Source organism: Rana temporaria, chromosome 1 (genome assembly GCF_905171775.1).
Source record: "Rana temporaria chromosome 1, aRanTem1.1, whole genome shotgun sequence".
Lineage (NCBI taxonomy): Eukaryota > Metazoa > Chordata > Amphibia > Anura > Ranidae > Rana > Rana temporaria.
Genome location: NC_053489.1, coordinates 121,541,646 through 121,549,319, shown reverse-complemented (window position 1 = coordinate 121,549,319; position 7,674 = coordinate 121,541,646).

The window sequence follows — 7,674 nt, the reverse complement described above, 5'->3', positions numbered from 1 at the left end:
TTAAATGAGCAGTGCAAGCACAAATGTTCACTTATTTCAATGGAATAATGTTACATTTTACTGTGGTCACTGTACCTCTATGTACCTTCTTTGCAGGAACAGGGATGCATATATTGGGGATTTCTTAAAATGAATCTGTGTTTGTTTTAAAGGAAACCTGTAAAGAAACTACAGATGCTGACAATACTGTTTCCTCCTTCACAAAATTCTAGTTACCTGACTGTCATGCTGCTGCTACTTTTGAGTTATTGAGCTGAAACAAGAATGGAGATCTGGAGTTCTGCTTGCAATGTGATCTCACTTACTACATACTGTTCCAGGTATGTGCTCCGGCATGCATTGAAACTATTGTATGTGCATTACAGCCAGACAACTAGCATTTTTTAACCACTTCCATACCGGGCCTATTCTGGCACTTCTCTCCTTCGTGTAAAAATCATATTTTTTTTGCTAGAAAATTACTCAGAACCCCGAAACATTATATATATATATATTTTAGCAGACACCCTAGGGAATAAAGTGGTGGTCATTGCAACTTTTTATCTTGCACGGTATTTGCGCAATCATTTTTCAAACACCTTTTTTGGGGGGGGGGGGAACGGTTTCATGAATTAAAAAGTAACAAAACAGTAAAGTTAGCCGAATTTTTTTGTATAATGTGAAAGATGATGTTACGCCGAGTAAATAGATACCTAACTTGTCACATTTAAAACACTCATGGAATGGGGCCAAAGTTCGGTACTTGAAAATCTCCATAGGCGACGCTTTAATTTTTTTTACAGGTTACCAGTTTAGAGTTACAGAGGAGATCTAGAATTATTGCTCTCGCTCTAACGCACACGGCGATACCTCACATGTATGGTTTAAACGGTGTTTACATATGTGGGCAGGACCTATGTGAGCATTCGCTTCAGGGCACGAGCTACTGGGGACAGGGGCATTTTAAAATATTTCTTTAATTTTATTTTTAATTTTACTTAATTTTTTTTTTTTTACACTTTTTTTGATACATTTTGGGCCTGATTCCTAAAAGAGATACGCAGACTTAACTGCTGTTCAGTCTGTGCCTAACTTTGGAAACGATTCTCAAAAGGCTTTTTCCAAAGTTAGGCAGAAAATCTGACATGTGTAAGACACTTACACGGTCAGATTTTAGGATGCAGTACCGCATCCGCCACTGGGGGTATTTCTCATTGAAATGCAGCTTTGCGTATGCAAATGAGGACTTAAGCAGATTTTCAAAGCATTTCATCATTGTGATTTCTGCGTAAGTTCCGAATTTGCCTGCGCAAAACTAGGGCTGGTTTTATAATGTGGAAAGTTAGTCAAACCTTGTAAAGGCCCATTCAAGCGACGGCATTTGGTATGCATTCCTGAGGGAGAACTCCACGGCAATTTTGAAATTCAAAACCGGCATGGGTTCCCCCCCAGGAGCATACCAGGCCCTTAGGTCTGGTATGGGTTGTAAGGAGACCCCCCCTCCGCTGAAAAATCGACGTAGGGGGTCCCCCTACAATCCATACCAGACCCGTATCCAAAGCACGCTACCCGGCCGGTCAGGAAGGGAGTGGGGACGAGCGAGCGCCCCCCCCCCTCCTGAGCCGTGCCAGGTCGCATGCCCTCAACATGGGGGGGTTGGGTGCTCTGGGGCAGGGGGGCGCACTGCGGGCCCCCCCACCCCAGAGCACCCTGTCCCCATGTTGATGAGGACAGGACCTCTTCCCGACAACCCTTGCCGTTGGTTGTCGGGGTCTGCGGGCGGGGGCTTATCGGAATCTGGGAGTCCCCTCAAATAAGGGGGCCCCCAGATACCGGCCCCCCACCCTAAGTGAATGGATATGGGGTACATCATACCCCTATCCATTCACCTGGAGGCAAAAAGTAAAAGTTAGTAAACACACAACACAAGGGTTTTTAAAATAATTTATTATTCTGCTCCGGAGGCCCCCCCTGTCTTCTTTATTAGCTCTATTACCAGGGGGGGCTTCTTCTTCCACTCTCCGGGGGTCTTCTTCCACTCTCCGGGGGGGGTTTCTTCTTCCGCTCTCCGGGGGGGGGCTTCTCCGCTCTCCGGGGGTCTTCATCTCTCTTCGCCGCTCTCCGCTGTTGACTCGGCGAACCCCGGTTCTTCTGCAGATGTCCGGTGCCTTCTTCTTCAGCGCTGGCTGCCTGCTATCTTTGTGTGTTAGCTCAATTTCTAGCAGGCAGCCGGCGCGGTCTTCTGTGACGTCAGGTTCTTCTTCTTCCCTCTTCCGATGTTGCCTCGTCGCCTCTTGTCACTGTAATGATGGAAGCGCGCCTTGCATCCCATTTATATAGGCATCACCGTCCCATCATGCTCCGGCAGGTACCACGTGCACCCACCACGTGGGTACCTACCGGAGCATGATGGGACGGTGATGCCTATATAAATGGGATGCAAGGCGCGCTTCCATCATTACAGCGACAAGAGGCGACGAGGCAACATCGGAAGAGGGGAGAAGAACAGAAGAGAAGACCCTGACGTCACAGAAGACCGCGCCGGCTGCCTGTTACTAATTGAGCTAACACACAAAGATAGCAGGCAGCCAGCGCTGAAGAAGAAGGCACCGGACATCTGCAGAAGAACCGGGGTTCGCCGAGTCAACAGCGGAAGAGGGGAGAAGATGGAAGAAGACCCCCGGAGAGCGGAGAAGCCCCCCCCGGAGAGCGGAAGAAGAAACCCCCCCCGGAGAGTGGAAGAAAACCCCCGGAGAGTGGAAGAAGACCCCCGGAGAGTGGAAGAAGAAGCCCCCCCTGGTAATAGAGCTAATAAAGAAGACAGGGGGGGCATCCGGAGCAGAATAACAAATTATTTTAAAAAGCCTTGTGTTGTGTGTTTACTAACTTACTTTTTGCCTCCAGGTGAATGGGTAGGGGTACGATGTACCCCATATCCATTCACTTAGGGTGGGGGGGCGGTATCTGGGGGCCCCCTTATTTGAGGGGACTCCCAGATTCCGATAAGCCCCCGCCCGCAGACCCCGACAACCAACGGCAAGGGTTGTCGGGAAGAGGTCCTGTCCTCATCAACATGGGGACAGGGTGCTCTGGGGTGGGGGGGCCCGCAGTGCGCCCCCCTGCCCCAGAGCACCCAACCCCCCCATGTTGAGGGCATGCGGCCTGGCACGGCTCAGGAGGGGGGGGGCGCTCGCTCGTCCCCACTCCCTGCGTGCTTTGGATACGGGTCTGGTAGCGTGCTTTGGATACGGGTCTGGTATGGATTGTAGGGGGACCCCCTATGTCGATTTTTCGGCGTGGGGGGGGTCTCCTTACAACCCATACCAGACCTAAGGGCCTGGTATGCTCCTGGGGGGGGGGAACCCATGCCGGTTTTTTCTTTGAAAATTGGCATGGAGTTCTCCCTCTCAGGAATGCATGCTGAGCGACGCTGTCATTTTATATTAAAATTATTTGTTTTCCCGGCGCGTCTTTTTTTTTTCACCCGTCGCAACTTTAGTGTCCCGTCGAAATTCTCAAAGCCGCCCGGCGTTAATTACGTTCGCGCGCTGCACGTCGGGAAAATGACGTCACACGCATGCGCAATACGGCCGGCGCGGGAGCGCGCCTCATTTAAATTTTAAACGCCCCCAGGAGAGGAGGACCGCCTTACGACGGCGGCACTTAAGTTACACGGCCTGAAATTTCTAGGTAAGTGCTTTGAAGATCGGGCACTTAGGTAGAGATTTTAAGTCAGTGTAACTTAACTGCTGAAATTTAAGTTAGGCTACGTTTTTGGGTATTTGGCCCTTTATTCCTATTACAAGGAATGTAAACATCCCTTGTAACAGGAATAGTGTGTGACAGGTCCTCTTTATGGAGAGATGCGGGGTCAATAAGAACCCACATCTCTCCTCCAGGCTGGAAAGCATGAGATCGGAAAAAAAAAATCACAGATCTCATACTTTCAGCCGCGATTGCGGCTTTGTTTACTTTCGGGTACTGGGGCGTAACGTCTCTCCCACCGTCTATAAGAACGATCAAGCGGTGGAACCACCGCTATGATCATTCTTATGGTGCACATAATTGCCGCCTGAAAAGAAGAATATCTGAATGATGCCTGTAGCTGCAGGCATCATTCAGACATCCCCCCCCTAAAGTCCAGGACGTCATATGACGTCCTACGGTAGGGAAGTGGTTAATCATCGGAAACTTTGCATCTCTAATGCTACACGTGCATTCAGTTATATGCAGGGAAAGTTACTTTTTTAATTATCCTGCATATCACTAGGCATTATAAGAACACCCATTCTACTTTAGCAAATCGTGCACCTCATTTTATACCCTTTCAGACCACCATCTTGTAGGTATTATTTTAGTTTACATGCATGTATTTCCTAAACAATCAACCATCTTGGGTATATATAACACTTAACAAATATATCACACTATAATAGTAAACATAAATATTTTGTGTGATTTCCAATTCATCTCCATTGGTGACTGATAGTAAAACGGAGGCGGTACAATCCTAAAAAAGAATACAAACCTATGGGAGGAAACATTAAAGTACTACTAGCACTGACAAGCAAGGACCTCTAGATAGCTGCACACTGCCTTTGATCCCCTGTACAGCCTCTCAGTACCCCTAAAACCCGGGGGGGGGGGGCTCCATAAAGCAAAGCCGACCAGGCTTTTCTTTTACTTCCTTAATCACCTCTCTATGGCCCATGATAATGATGGGGCTTTAATAACTAATAGGGAGGAGATCATAGCATGGCACAAACTATTGTGCAGCATTCTCTCTGCAAAAGAAATGTGACCATTGGCAGCAGGAGGCTTTTGAAGCTTATTGTCACAGGTGATCTGTGAGTTGGATAATTTCTTCTAATTAGCTCTTGATCTGTGCTTACAGAGACAAGCAGTAATGAACTGACGGCATGCAGTAATGCTCATTAGAAAGAAAAAAGAAATAACCTGACATGCACTAAATAACAGGTGTACATGTCAGCTGAATAGAGCAATGTCCAAGGCAAGGGTTTGATTTTTTCCAAATATTCAGGCTCTCATATGCATCCCAGCTCACCTGATATCTCATCCTTGTCATGCAAATATATCTTCATTATATATATTATATCAGCTTGCATGGCAGCATACATTTTTGTGTTCGGGTTTGGATATGCTTTAACCTCCCTGGCGGTATGATTCTTTCTGAAAAAAGGTGCTGAAAGCGGTACCATTATTTTGCATGGAAATTTGGCGTTTTAGATTGCAGGCCTGCAATTCTTAGGAATAACTCACCTAAATCTGTCCAAACCAGAGTCTCTAATAGACTATGACAAAGTTTGAAACACAAAATCATAAATTATAATATAATAAATAATAACAAATAATAATTTAATAATAACAATAGTTTTTATTCAATACATTTTAACAAATAATATATTCAGATACTCTGATTTTTTGGGGGGTCAAACAGGGGTGCAAAATCATAATTCAATAAATGTCTCGGGTGTGAAATTCTTTAAAGCACGGTATGGCGCAAAGTCCAACATCGCAATCGAGACAACAGTAGCGCGTTTCTTTGCGAATTTTCCTTCCGCTGGCGTCGCGCTTGGAGCAGCAAACCACACACATCCGTGTGGGTGCTGTTTTTTTGGAGTGGGTGGTACGTGGTCCAAAAAATGACGACCAGTTAGTCGCTCTGGATTTACAACCCCAGAAGCCCGTCGTCCAGAACTGTTTACCGCCGTTGGCGTTTGGTGTTTGAGAAAAATTTGTTCAGCCACCTTTCACATAAAGTCTGCATGGACCATAGACCTGACATTTTTTTTTTGAGCAGGATGAAAGAGTTCCAAAGACATTGCTCCAAAAGATGTCGGAAAATCTTTTTATAATATTTTTTTTGCTGCTTTCTCATTGCAGGGTAAAAAGTCATGGCCTGGTCTGCCCTGTCCACACCTCCCATCGTGTGGTTGTAGTCCAACACCACCTGTGGCTTTAGAACGTCTTTCCCACCTTTGGTATGGACCATGGCGGTCGAGGTGTTGTGGACCGTGCTCAAAAGGGAAACGTCCTTTTTGTCCCGCCACTTCAGAGCCAACATTTTCCCCTTTTGCCATGCAGCTACTTGTCCTTTCCCGAGCTTTTTATTTGGAAATCCTGACGGCATGTCACGCCGGTTAGGCCTCACAGTCCCATAAGCGTCTGTCCTATTCAGAAGTAGGAACTCGTATAGTTCTGGGGACGTATAGAAATTGTCCGTAGTGATACAGTAGCCCTGGTTGAGCAAGGGCTCTATCAATGAAAGGACTGAAGCGGTTGCCATTCCATAGTCACTGAATCTCCGTGAGAATTTGGTGCCTTTGCCAGTATAAAGTACTGAGTTCCAAATATATCCAGAGCTGGACTCACAAAGCATAAAGGATTTTATCCCAAAGCGAGCGCGCTTAGACGCAATGAATTGAATCCAGCTTAGGCGACCTTTGTAGGCCATGAGACTTTCGTCTATTGTAATGTCCCTCTCAGGTATGTAGGTCCGCTGGAAGTTCCGCAGGATCATTTGGTAAATATCCCAATTTTTTTTAAGCTTTGGAGCTGGATGAGAACGTTCGTCAAATTCCTCATTATTTGCAAAGTGCAAATATTTCATTATAAGTGAAAACCGATATTCGGACATTACTGTTCCAAAAAAAGGTGTGGCCAATAATTTATTTGTAGTCCAGTACCACTTTTGGAGTGGTTTTCCCACCACTCCCTGTAAAATTAGGAGGCCAAGGAATTTCCATATATCCTCGCTGGTCACAGGCTCCCATTTTCTGCGCCTTGAAAATAACTGCTGGGTAGCAGATTGCTGTTCTTCATACCGATTTGTCTCCAATACAATTTTGTCGATCACCTCATCGGTCAAAAAAGTCGGAGGTATTCTAAAGGATTGTCATCCTCCATGTCCACTTTTATTCCAGGTGATCCTGTGAACGGAAACCTAGGGGGCGCTACGTGCTCCGTAGCGCAATCAATTGCGCACCAGGTCCGCACGTCGCTGGGCACAGGTGCAGGATCGTCAACCACATCGCTTTCTGCATCCGACGACGAACTTTCCCACACGTCGCTGTCGCTCAGCTCCTCCGCAATGGATTCGGCATCGCTGTCGCTGTTTGGCAGCAGGTCGCATAATGAGTTTGATGTAGAGGCGCGCTTTGCCATTATTGCTGTGCAGTATACAGACACTGGTACAGTAATGGTACAGTAATTCTGCAGACAGGGCACTGTAAAGCACTGGGGGGGGGGGCAATCAAAGGTCACTGTATTTTTTATTTTATTTTATCCAATAATATCAGTGTGTTTTACTGTGTTTTACATTGTTGCTACTTATAGGATTTGAATTTCGCGCCGCCCCCCCCTCCTTCCGCCCCCTGCGTCGCGACGCTCGCAGGAAAGGGAATCAGGGGAACACACAGCATCAGGCGGACATCCGCCCGCCTTACACTGCGAGGATTCAACGCTGGATCGCGGAGAAAAGGTAAGAAAACCTTCTTTCTGCATCCAGCGAGGCAAGCCCGAGTGTGACTCGGGGTTACCGTTCGCAGGTTAAGCCTGGTTCACCCTGGTGTGATTTCATATGAGACTTGAGTCACATGACAAGGGAAATCACATTGTTTTTTTTTCAAAATCAAATTATTTTAATTAATATTTGACATTGACAACATTACAAAC